General features: G+C 31.6%; 1 long non-coding RNA gene across 1 annotated transcript; it reads left to right on the top strand.

Moving 5' to 3' along the window:
• Positions 1 to 2,217: 2,217 nt before the first annotated feature.
• On the top strand, positions 2,218 to 12,914 carry LOC128183031 (uncharacterized). Its single transcript, XR_008243521.1, has 6 exons — positions 2,218 to 2,344; positions 2,472 to 2,537; positions 2,694 to 2,804; positions 3,032 to 3,142; positions 9,912 to 9,959; positions 11,180 to 12,914. It is a non-coding gene; the product is annotated as an uncharacterized LOC128183031 (long non-coding RNA).
• Positions 12,915 to 14,463: the final 1,549 nt, after the last annotated feature.

Consider the following 14,463-nt stretch of genomic DNA (forward strand, 5'->3'; position numbering starts at 1 on the left):
CTTAATTGATAACAAATTTACTAACATTGTTAAAATTATAAGGCCTTTTCTAGACTATAAAAAAAGGAATCGGCCTCTTAAATTAGATACTAAGAGGGCTCTCAAGTCCATTAGCTCTTTACTTTTCTCATGTATTATCTGATTTTGGATTTTTTAGGGCTAGAAATCCATAAGTTTGATCCCTTTTTCTCCAGAATAACTTTATTGAAAAGCAATACCTCACTGTACATTTCACTGACTTACGTTACCCTGTTGTACATTTTTACACTGTACAGCACTATATCTCAATATACGCCACTGTACAGGGCACTGACCAGCACTGCACCCAACTGTTCGCCATTGTACAGGGCACTGATTAACACTGTACCACACTGTATTCCACTGTACTGTTAATTTGAAAAATAAAATTTTTCTCAAATCTTCAGCATAATATTTTCTTTGATATTCATTTTTATTTCTTTGTATATAGCATTAAAATTATGTATACAGATAGTACATGTATAAGAATGTTAAAGTTTGTTAAATCTACATTTAATATGTTTTATTTATAAACCTTTATTGCAATTGAATATAACGATCTCAACTTTAAGATAACTGCTTTAACTAGAAGATGAAAATTCTGAATTTTACATGTTAAATCCGACTTTTAAAAAGTTCATAAATTTTATATGATTATGTTTATTCTGCCATTCATTGCATCATTATAATAGTAAAATAACTTCCCTAATCAGCAGTGTTACATGATTGTTGATGAAAACTCATGGTTTTGCTGCATCTCGTTGGTTGATGTTTAGCCACAAAAAAAACCCAAGTCAATTAACACAGAATCCACAAAATATATTCCTGTTTTTTTTGTTTTTTTTTTTTTTGGGGGGGGGGGGTGTGTACACTTTTCCAAATATGAATGCCCGCTTGACTACACAGGTATATCTTGAAGATATCGTGCGAGTTACAAGCTCATATCTTGATTTCTGTCGATTAAAATACATGTATCTAATAATACATTGCAAATGTTGGGTTTCACTTTTTCAAAAATAACACATACTGCAATATTCATTAAACATTATAAACATAACCAGCGGCATCTTAAGCGGTAAACTGTATCATAAAGGACTACATGTATGTGCGGTATGGTCAAATATCTGCCCCCGATTTCTACCAATTTTTAAATAGTATTGTATAAAAACTTTATCTTCACTAATCATTGCATAGAGGATGCCTATAACTTTAATCATGATGTTTGTTATCATTGCTCATTCGCTGTTTATCTATGACGTCACCTAAATGACCTGATTCCCGCAAATTTGCAAACAAATGAAAATATTCTCATTTTTTTTTTTGCTGAATACTTTGCATTCGGAAGTATAGAGCACAGGTCTGCTCAAGTGCGATTTTAACATATGTTTTTCTTCAGATAGTTATACACATTATGCTAAAATCTGGTACTTGAGCAAGCCTGCGCTCGATGTTTCCCAGTCGAAAAACCATCAGAAAACACCCATATTTTGCTACAAAACATCAATTTATCAAAATAATGCAATCTTCATGACGTCACTTCTACATTTTGACATCTCTGTGGTGATAACCTTTTACACCTTTATTTCCAATATGATTTTAACTATGTTTCACCTTATTTTTAAAGCTCTTTCTAAAACTTTGATTTTGGGGGCGACAAATTCATATAACCGCATATAATCCTTTCAGCAAGAAATTAAAATGGAGCGAAATTAAGGAAGATTGTTAAATATGCATAGCAGAAAAATCAATAAAATCATCAAATGTGTAAAGAAAATATATGTATAAAATTGAGGACAAAATTATTGTAGAGGACAAAATTGAGTTTTAGTTTATCATTATCATATTACAAAGAACATTCATTGTCTAAATTCAACAGGTTAAATACACTCTTACATGTATCCTTTTCAAATCATTAACGATTATACGATAATACTGTACATTTATAAAAAAAAAGTGAGTTCTGGTTTACAAATACACGTATCGCCAAAAATAAACAAAAAAGAGAAAATACTTCCTTAACGGTTAAAGTCACGATTATTATCGATTGGACGCATTTCATAAAGTTTATAGAACATTTATACAAAAATAAATTAAAAGGTTTTTAAAACTATAGAAAAATATTTTTGTTAGAAAAATGAAGTATTAAGAAACTTAATAGTTACATTGAATTAATATTTTGTCGCTGCAGTTTGTCCGACTGGCTTTACCGGAACCCACTGCGATGACCAATGCAAATATCCAAACTATGGTTATGGCTGCCAGCAACAATGCTTATGTCCCAAGGCGCGTTGCAATTTTGTATATGGCTGCTCAAAAAGAAAACCCAGTTAGTTCTTGAAAGTATTTTGACACACTAATTCAGTCTTCTTTATTTTTGTTTTGGGTGAAGTAGATATTTCCCTTTATGTTAAATAAAATGAATATATCCAAAGAATTTTTTTTGTTTACAACAGATATTGCCCGTCCATATCCCAAGACGAAATCAAGTTCAGCTCCAATGGAAAAAAAAACAATTGAAGGTCGTAGGTCGTTGCATATAAGTTTAGCTTCAAAAGACATCCATATGTCATTTAAACAACAACAAAAAAACATATTTTATCTATATTTTACACCATTTTACGAAATTGTTGGCACACAAAATAATAATAATGTTACATGTAATATTATTTGTTTAGGTATAACAGAAAAACAGCCTGAAACATTTGTAAACACTGAAACAAAGTTTCATAAAGAATTTACGTTTGGAACACAATCAGATTCACAACGAGGACAGCACCCAATCAAAGGTAATCATTGACACTAAGCTACATAAGTAAAATTCTCGATTTCTTAGCGTGCCTTTTTATATATGAAAATATATTAGAATAGTTTGCCATGACAAGATGCATTATATGCACAGATATATACTATTTTTAAGTAGTGCAATTTAGTGTGGAGCCGCAAAGTACCTTTAGTTAAATTATTTTCAAAATAGCATTTATAGCGAATGTTAAATGTAATGTTATTTGTTTAGGTATTACAGAAAAAAAGCCTGAAACATTTGTGAACACTGAATCAAAGATTCCTAAAGGATTTACGTGGGGAACACAATTCGATTCACAACGAGGACAGGAGACAAACAAACGTAATTATTGACACTAAGCTACATATGTAAAATTCTTAGTGTGCATTTTACATTTTGTTTAGATGAAAATATACCTGTGCAGTTTGTAATGAAAAGATGCATTCTATGCACAAATTATATACTGTTTTTAAGTAGTGCAATGTAGTGTGTAGCTGTAAAGTACCTTTAGTTAGAATATTTTCAGAAGAGCATTTATAGCAAAATTAATGAACTGATTTAAACACTCACTTTACACAATCACCACAGACGAGAAAATGTCAGTGGTTACAGATAGATATCATATCTGTTAGTGACATGCTTGCTGTAGTTATTGTACATGTTATATACAAGTATTCACTTCTGTCGATGTAATTCGCAAACCAGGACATAAATTACATTTTTTTTGTTATGAAATATCCGATTTATGCCCAGTATTTCGGTTGTTGTTCAACCTTTGTTTCAATACCATAAAGTGCCTTTTCTCATTGTTGCTCACCTAAGCCGAAGCACAAGTGAGATTTTTTTGATCGGTGTCTGTCGTCGCCGTCGTTTCCGTTATTGTCGTCTCATGCAAACAGTGAACCATGCTACGATGAAACTTGTATCTTTAAATGTACATGCACGTTCTTAGGTATATTACTTGTGCCAACATTCCAACATGTTACTAAAAATACTACTTCATAGTTGAACACTTTTGTTTATACATTTGTAGCTATCGTTTATACATATACATAACTTTCTGCCCAAAACTTCACACAAGCAGATTTAATGTAAAACTTACCATCTTAGAAGTTTTGTATCATAGAAACAAACATAGTAAACATTGTATACGGTTATCAGCACAGGGACTAGGAAATATGTAAGCAGCTCGTGCACCTGCAAAAAACTCTAATAAGAAAACCAAATCCAGAATATTCTCAAATCCAAACTCAATCGTGAAAAAATTTGTACATTGTTAAATTTGCTTTAACAAATGTGTTGATATCTTTTAATAATCTACTTCTTAAAAAGTATACGGCTTGAAAAGATGAAACCTGTGTACATGTGTAAACGTCATCAGGTAGTGTAGATTAATTATCATTATTATTATTATTATTATTTTTTTTTTTTTTGGGGGGGGGGTCCTTTTTGTTATTTTTTTTTTCAAAGCATGAAACCCGGACGTATGTTTGGGCCACAATGAGTGGGTTGATTTTTTAAATAGGAATATAAACATAACAAATTTTAAAACCTTATCCTCAAGACCAACTGTTCAAGAAAGCTCTAACTTGTGGGAAAACATCCTCAGGTAGTGAAAATTCAAGTTTATTAAACAACAATGGGCGTCCATTTCTTTTAAAAAGTGAAATCTATAAAATAAAACATTTTTAAAATCTTCTGCTCAAAGACTAAGTGGCTAAAAAAAGCTGAAACTTGTGATTAAGCATAATTTAGGTAATATAAATACGCGCTTATTAAAGTCATGCTCTTAAGGGGGTAGGGTAAAGCCACGACATATTTTTACAAATGCATGTAATAACATATATAAGAAAATTAGAAAAATCTTTATAAAAATGTTTTTAAAAAACAATCAACCAGGAAAGGTGTAACTTGTGTTGATGTATTCTCTGCTATGACTGGGTACACACAATAGGAAGTCGCATTTTAACAAAGAAATATGTAAAACAAATCTTGAAAATAGTCTTGACAAAAACCAAACAGAAAAAACGGTAATTTGATGTGAAGCATTTTTAGGGAAGGCATGTTAAAGTTTTTTATAATTCACAATTCCCGAGGTTGAAAGAATCCGAAGGGGGAAATCGAAGTTTTACCCATGACTATAAAGAGACAAGTATCAGTCAGAAATGCTATAACATTTGTGGAAGCATATAAGGTAGTGTAAATTCGAGTTTGTTCAAATTATGATTCTCTGGTATACGGAGATTAAAAGTAAGGGTCGCATGTTAAAATGCGAAGCAATCCAATGTATGTTTTCTGAATTGCTTGTGAAGTTAAATTCCTTGCATTAAACTAATTTATTTTCATGTTGGAATTTTTAGGCGAAGTTCAAATTCCATGGCGTTGTAATGCTCAAATTAACAGTAAGCTATAAAAACCATGCTAAATGATAGGAAAAGTAAGCACACCCAACCAACATGAGTTGTCTTAAGTCAAAATAAAAAGAAATCATAATTTTGTTACATGCAATTGTTTACTTTTAAGATTTTAATGCACTCTAAGCATCGCTTAAACACGCAGCCTTTAGGGACACATGGAAAACCCGAAGTAATCTTATAAATGTGGATAAAAAATATTTGACTTCTGCTGACTGATGAAAGTCATTAAATACTAATTTAAGAGATATAATTTTTTTTAAACATCTTGAGACAACAGATTTATTGCAGTTAAACGGGTAAACATGGCGCTGTAAACATACACTTCAGCATAGAATAATAGTAAACATTTGGTCATGAGTAAAAATCGGTAAAAGTATATTCCTATAGACCATTGGATATAATATAATATTATTTTCAATGTTTCGTAACAACCGTAATACTAATTTGTAATAATAATTGTAGCAAAATCAATATATAAATGTTTTCTTCCACATGACCACCATTTGTGGGTTGATTTAGGCATTATTAAAATGCAATTTCAAGAAACCTTGAGTAATGAGATGGTGAATTTGATAATGTGTGTGAAAAGAAATTCAAATAATTGAACGTCAATGTAGGAGAGCACATTCGAAGTGGTGAGGCAAATAGAATAAAAAAGAGATTAAGACAATCATTTTGAATACATCAATGGAATGCATAATAAATATAAAAACGAAATCTGTTTGTTTAAGTGGTATGGGGCATCCGTCAATATTAGATATATTAGAATGGATAAAAGAACATCATAACTAAAGTCTTTCGTTCCAACAGAAAACCTTACTGTTTTGGTGCTGGTTAAGATTATTCTTATTTTACTTTTTTTTCTTCTTCCTAAACCCGAACTTTGAGCTTTCATATAGTGCTTATTTCTAAACGGTTTTTTGCTCAATTTTTTTTAGGGCTGATAGACTTTACATAACACCATCTTAAGCATTTTATAAAATTTAAATTTAATTTCCGTTAACGAGTAATTCCCTTTTTAAAAACTTTGGTTTCCAGACAAAGGCTCCGAGACTACTTATTGTATGTTAGCATGGAATGGGAATCCAACGAATTTGAATAACAGAGACATTGTAGTTTTGCACATTGGTTTTTGTTTTTGGATTTCGTTTTTTTTTATTTCGGAAAAGGTAGGGGGTCAACAATCAGGACTTCATAAAGTTCGAAAATTTAGACATATTCCATCTTTTAAACGAAACGACATGTAGAATAAAAGTTGTGCAGAATGTCAAGGGTTTTCATTTGACACCAATAAAAAAGGGCTGGCTCCTTAAATTAAGGGCCAATAGCCCCAAAAAATGTTTGCGTAATAACTCAAAAACGGTTCGAATTTTGATATGGCTGTTGCTAGAAAAGTTGTTTGTTGGGATCTCATAAAGGTCGTTCCAATGTTCTTTTTTAAGTGATTTGTGTAGTATGAGTGTACAAAGCTTTACATGTTAACATATTCCTGTTTTTATTTGACAAGTTAACGAAAGTCTTTGTGCGTACAACTGACATAAAGTTACCACAGAAAGTATGCTGGTTTAGACAGAAGGCATAAATTCATAAGAAATATTTATTTTAAAATACATGCTTGTTTAGGAGTTTGTCATTGTTGTTCAGTTCATATAGTGTACAATCCTTCAAAGCGGATATTAGAAAACAACACATTCTTTTTCTTTTCTAGTAAAACACAAAATATGGAATTAAAAAAAATCTATGCATTACATTTTAGTTATTAACTCCGTGCATTTGAAATCTGCTTTGAATCAGAGCTGTGTGAGTGTGCCATTACGTAATCTCTCCCTCGCCCGTAGCCGAGAAAATCGGTCACCATGGTGGCGGCAGGACAACCTAGCGGTCAGCGGTTATCTAACACACGAGAGCTGCATCTCTCATATATTAGTTTATTTAGCCGCGAACTCAAGAATTGTTTTAGTTTTGATTACACATCATTTTTTAAAAGATTAACCCACTGACATAAGAATAAGGATTTTGCATTTTATTGAATCGTCTAGAGAAGTAATAGTCATTTCTGTAAATAAGGTTATTTAATTCACGTTACATAGCGGTGTCTCTATGAACATCACCATCTGTGTAAAATTTAGATGCTCGCTTTTGCATAAATTCTCCCGCTGATCTTTTTTTAGCTTAATATTATTTTGAATGTCCAAGTCTACTTGTATCATTAAATCACATCAGACGACACACACTTCCCTATAGAAAAGTTCAGAGATGACATCAATTTTGACTAATTACTAAATTGTGTCTGCACGCAACAATTCTAAACTTGCAGATAGATAAAAATTTAGAAAGATTAAATAAAAAAACAAACAACGGAAGACCTACTCGTGGCTTTTCCACGAGCTCTGCTCTAGTTTAAACACTTTCACTGATTGAGAATCTTTAAATTTTACAACATTTAACCAAAAATACCTTTTAATTTTTTTTGGAAAGTCGTGATGACTGTCAGCCATGGAAGTTCATTAGATGATTATATTGATTTGGATTACGCGTATATTGCTTGTCTACAACCTTTTCATTTAGATAGTCTCCGGGCTCTTTGACGAAGTTTTAATCATAATCATGGTTACCTAACACAATTAGGTATTTCACAAATTGCGAGAAAATGAATAGCTTACATTCCCAACTACTACTACAATAAAGCTATTATCGATCGTATAATTTGTAGAATGATAAAAAGCTCACATATATAGACAAGACTTAAAACTTATCATGATTTGAAACAAATGCAAACTGATATATATATATATATATATATATATATATATATATATATATATATATATATATATATATATATATATATATATGTTAACGATTTTGTTTCCTATTTATGAGTACCTTTACCTAACAAAGAAATATCAAAACACGATGTTAAACTAAACATTTAACGATCATATTATGCTATATAATAACCACATAGACTAACAATCATTTTTAAATTAAAAAAAAATTATTCAACGGCTGCTTTTTATTCTTTGGAATGATTCTCGCATGCTTTTTATAACACGATATTTTTAAGATAAAGTTGTTTTTCAAAATTTAACATGCATACACAGTCGTTGCCAACGGATATTTAAAGTGTCCTATAACAGCGAATTTCAATGAGTGTAAATGGACACTAACAATAAATTTTCTTAGGAAGACAAAGTTTGTTCACATTTTCGTATATTATCTTATGTCAGAAAATCTAAGTTATGCCTATTGCTCTAAGTGATCTGAACACGCTAAACGGGGGATTACATATTACTGGCTACATGTAACATGTGAACTTCGTTTGATACTTTGTCAGGTGAACATTGCAGTTACGTGACCCTACATCATTGCTATTTCTTAATGAATTTTATTATATATGCTCCAGTGTCGTTTCCAAATCATACTTCATCAGTTGTGTAAATGTATGAATATTAATTGATTAACAGCCCACGATAAAATCAGTTGTGTAAATGTTTGTATATTAATTGATCAAAAGCCCACGATAAAAAGGTTTTCAACTACTGATCACGAGTTTTATGTATCGGCCGTATCCAACTGAATACTTATTTAAAAAAGGTAACATCTTTTTCTTTTTTTTACTTGTTTTTCCAGTATTTTTTTCAGTCTCAATAGTAATCATCATTGAAAACCTCTTCATGGTAAAATACTTAAAAAGAAAATGCATGTTACAGGGAATTACGTAAAAATAACATTATGTATTATACTTTTGGGGGAAAACCTTGGTAATTACATTCGTGGAAAAGAAAATTAACAGAAAATGATATAATTTGATTTATATTTGTTCCAGAACTCTTCATTGTAAACGCAACGTTTTACATTGCCACTTGAATTTACAAAACATGGATTATTTTTATGCTCGAGTTTTACTGCACTTCCTTATTTTCAATAATTTCATGTAACAATGAGAAAATACGCAACTTTCTATTTTTTTTTTTTTTTTGAAAATTGGTTATGTCCGGTATGTACTTAAAACCTAATTTAGACATGTGTTGTTTCCCTTGTACAAAATCAAAAAAAGTCAATTTATTTTCAGAGAAGTGTTCTTAATCACCAATAAGTACTAGATACGATTCACTTGGAGTTGATCTTTAACAATTGAATTACACAATTCCCATCCAAAAATAGTATTTGAATATATGTCCAATCATGAAATAGTATACGTATTCTGAGTATTGAAGGAAGTGGTGTATATTTATCCCCCAAAGTAATGAGTTATATGATACAGTCATTCTGAGATACTGCTACAGATGTGGTCTACTAAACTATTACCTTATACATTTTTTTTCACAGTATGATTTGACCTATAAATTGATCTTAAAGATGCTAATAACGTGATATAAAAGAGAGACACAACGTTGAGTTAGTTACGACAAATAAAGTTTACTAATTAACATATCATAAAGAAATCTAATGATTCCTTAGACGAATATAAGTATAATCATGTCCTATACACGCCGGCTTGTCTTATCTGTTGATCTAAACACTAATTAATACATCGATGCAGACGTTTACAGGTATCAACTGTGTTTCACGTGTTGCGCAGGTGAAATAGTTCTTTAAAGTGGACGCATGTAAAACATTGAATTTTTATTTACATTTAAGCTTAAGATTTATCTGAAATTTAATTGTATGGTTGAATCTTTTTTTTTAAGATATAGAGAAGACGTCTATTACAACTGTTATCACGCACGGATATAAAGGTAAATATAAAAAAAAAAAAATTGTATTTATTGAAACTGTAATAAAACTTAAAGGAATTTTACTTGTATGATGATACATGCAACCCTGTAGATTAAGCATATACATAACAACTGTTTTATCCTATATGTAAACAAAATGTAATGTAGACATAAAAGACCTTTAAAAATAAAAAAAACCCACTAAAATCGATATAATTCGAAATAAAAATAGTTCTTAAAATATTTCATAATTCATATAAGATTAAAAACATTGAGACCGGTTAAAAAAAATAAATGAATATTTTTGTATTTAATGTTACAATATTACATTTTTTATATGTTGTCAACCCAGACCATACGATAGCTTATTTCATGACAATAACAACACACAGAACTGAGCCTTATAAACAATCAACCTGTGTTTTAAACGTAACCAACCCCCCAACCCCCCCCCCCCCCCCCAAAAAAAAAAAAATATTCGTTCATAAACAATGTACAAGTATTTCACGTTTGATATGAGTAGAACCATTGTCCTGTTTATCAACTAAAACATATATTATCGTGTGAATAAACAACAAGGCACAACAAAAGCGGTATGTTTAATAAAAGCAAAGGATTTACAGACAAACCACTTTCACAATTTCGTAAAGAAAGTTCTATAATCCAAGTGTTCCTTGTTTTTTTGCACATTGCATAAAATTGAAACCAATCGGGAAAAAAAGAATATATATATATATATATATATATATATATATATATATATATATATATATATATATATATATATATATATATATATATATATATATATATATAATATTTTTAACCGAAGAAATATTTTAATTTTCGTGTTAGACTAAACTTATTTAATGCTGTACCGAATATTTCATTTGTCATTAGATGATTGTTAACGTTTCAATCGGAAAATCAGTTCTCAACAAATATTTTTATACACACTTTAATTCTTGTCATATTTTTTCTTAGCTTCTTGTATTTTTTTTTTGGGGGGGGGGGGGGGGAGAGGGACCGCTACAATTAAGTGCTGAAATTGGAATTTTAAGTTTACTTAAAATGCCTTATAAATGTTGATTTTACAATTTTTCGGCTTACGAGTTACCAGTTTTTTAATTAAATGTGTATTAACAAGAAGTAGAGAGTGCTCTTTTTGGTCACAAAATGTTGGTGTATTCATTTGAGCAATGAAATTAAACGCCGGAATATTAGTGACTCTCTTTGTTTAGAAAGACGCGCCGATTCACTTACTTTCAGGACGCCGCACAGGTAACACCTTTGAATACCGATTCTATTCCTTCAAACCATGTCTTTAAAAAAGCAAACGGTAAGCATTGAATATATTCTTACTTATCTTTGTCACTGATTGATTACAAACAATGTTATCATAACTTTTACCTGATACTCTGACAATGGATTTAATCAAAGTTGTGATTCCCCGGACACTCTATTGTCCGTCGTTTCCATCAGTTTTCCATCAGGATTAGAGATATGGTGAGGATCTGGGTATTAACTCGTATGCAATAATGTACAAAGAAACATGGGGTCGTATCTCTGATGGTATTTTACATCACGATGTACCTTTAATTAAACGATTCCAGCCGGATCATATCATTCTTATAGTTGGTGGCAATGATGTAAGACGATTAAATTCACCGGAGGAACTTGCATGAAAACTGTTAGTATTTGTATCAGTTTTACATAAATGGTGTAGTGTTTCACATATTCACGCATGTAAATTACTCCCAAGATTTTGGCAGTCATTTAATTATAATTTGTCGATGCCAATGCTCTTATAAATGACCATTTTGAGTTATGCATCCCTCTGGGAGCATAATGGACTGTTTCTTTCACCGGCAGCAGACATATTTTGTGATCGTAAATTCTTAGCAGACGGCGTCCATTTAAACAAGCAGGGGAAGGTTCATTTTTATCGCAGCTTGTGTGATCTTTTTTTCAAGGTCAGACTAAGTTAAAAAATTGGCCGTATTATGTCATCATTCTATATTATAGAAATCACCTTGTAATGATAACGTTGGAATTATGCTATATGATTAAAGACATATTTATGCATTTATATGATTAAAAAAAAATATTATCACCTTCTTCAAACTGTGTACTTAAATACCATTTGCTAATACCAACACAGCAACTATATTCAATAGTGTTCATCATGGCACCTAAGCGGATATCTACGCAATTGACGAATTGACCATCGACCAAAAGAAGAAAGCAATCTCTAATTAGCTTAGTACCACTCTCCAGTTCTCCTATCATCTTTCCGGAGGGAGATTTTGGAAACCATCATGAAAGAGGTCACGGAAAAGTCACCCCAACCTGAAGGAGAATATTTTAAACATGTTCAATGCTCTCCAGCCAACTGATATCACTAGTCAGGGTAGTATTGCATGTGCATCTAGTATTAACTCTAATACCAGTAGGGATAATGCAATTCAGGAAACTGTCGAGGCAGCAATCGGTAATCAATCTGGTAAGATAACATCAGGTAGGTCCAGTAGTGGTTTTGTACGTACATCAGTCTCAATAGAAGCCCGTGTAGTCGTAAATATCGTCCAAGCAGTATGTGGATTTCGGTAGTCTGCTACTCCGGAACAAACAAGGCAGGGACAATTTTTCCCTCCAGGAAGACATTTCAATGAAGTAGATAGGCTTACAATTTACCAGGTAAAGAAAGATGATACTGAAGTGGGATTTTCTTTTATGGCGACTAGCTTACAGCTTCGAATAGGTATATGCCTATAGTATGCATAAAGTATCCACTTGAGCAAGCTAAACACCTAGAAGCGGTTAGGGACATTGCAGATTCAATAGGTAACTGGTATAGTTACGATAAGGACTTCCGATCCTTAATTGAACAAAGCCAATTGCAGTATGAAAAATGTTGACTAACAACTGTATTTTATTTAACAGTGATAATCAGGCATTGGTGCATGTTAAAAACAAACAAACATGTAAGGATAGATATATCATGGCTCTTGTTCGCCAGCTTGTTGCTAGTTTAATATTTATTTTTAAGCAAAACATTTAACATCAAAGGAAAATATACTATGTGATTTGCTTTCTCGTTCCAAAGTACAACAATTCCTACAATGAGAACCTTGGACAGAAATAAGAACCAGTCGAGATTTACACTCACGCATTGTCGACGTTTAAAAATTCGAACTTTGCGGAAAATTACAGTTTACGATCGGATATCAATCCGTTCATCAACACAAGACTTTACACCGTCAACTTTAACATCATGTCTTTTGGCCATCAGTCACGTCCATAAACTCAACGGTCTTCAAGATCCATGCTCGTCATTTGTATACAAAAAGTATTAACTGGAGCTTTTAAGCTCAAACCGACAACTGATGTGAGAATACCAATTACTAGGACTATCTTGCACAAACTCCTTGATTCTTTACAACGTACAATATCCAAGCTATTCGATTCTATTCCGAGCAATATTTTAATTAGCCGTTTATGGCTTTTTGAAAATCGGGGAAATTACATCCAGCTTAATCGTTCCAAATAAACATCTGCTACATTTTAACCAAATTTCTATCGTAAATGACACAATATAGATTAGTATCATATACAGTCAATTCAAGCATATCTCTTACAGCATACACCAAAAGTAGCATAGCATTGAAATACCATCGCATAACATTGGAATCTCATGCCTGAGCTCTGATATAGCATAGCATACAGTTTCATAGATTATCAGACGCCATATCATACTATATCATACCATAGCATAGCAAACAACATGGTTTTAACTCGGTTTTAAAATCTTTTTATTAAAAAGAATAAATGATTAGTGGTAAACTTTGTCTTTTAATCATTTTACTTTGAAATGTTTGGAACTCTCCTGTGTAAGGAGGCGTGTTTGTTCAAATCTTAGCATACCATAGCATAGCATATCATATATTTAAGCCCTTCATTTCAATTTCTCATAGCATAGCATACAAATTTCATTGTATTGAAATCTCATAGTTAATCATTTGAATCGCATATCATAACATAAAATTGTAAAAGATATGCAGAAAATTACTGTAAGCATAGCCTGGGAAAATTTGTCTTTCATACAACAATATATGGGACTTAAGATTATTCCCCGGTTCAGTCTTTAATAATAATAATAATCACAGAGGAGTGCAAGATTTTCCTTCATTTTGCTATACACCATGCATACTTGTGACTAGTATACGTAGGATTAAAATCTTCTGTTATGCTAAAGAATCGTTTATCTTTCGCTAACAATCAGATGGGGAAAATCACTAGTCAATCATTTCGAATTGGCGTGACTTTTCAGTGCGCAGACTATGGAATTAGCGACGGTAAAAGTAGACTCCTGAGGCATTGGAAATCAGATGCCTTTAAAATGTACATCAGACCGGTTATTTCATGTAATTAGACGCATTTACCCTGTCTAGTCAAAACTATATCTACTTTTCTAAGCTGTATCTAGATCATATGTTCATTTATTCCAAAATTATTGTTGGACTAC

This window comes from Crassostrea angulata, chromosome 5 (assembly GCF_025612915.1).
Source record: "Crassostrea angulata isolate pt1a10 chromosome 5, ASM2561291v2, whole genome shotgun sequence".
Lineage (NCBI taxonomy): Eukaryota > Metazoa > Mollusca > Bivalvia > Ostreida > Ostreidae > Magallana > Magallana angulata.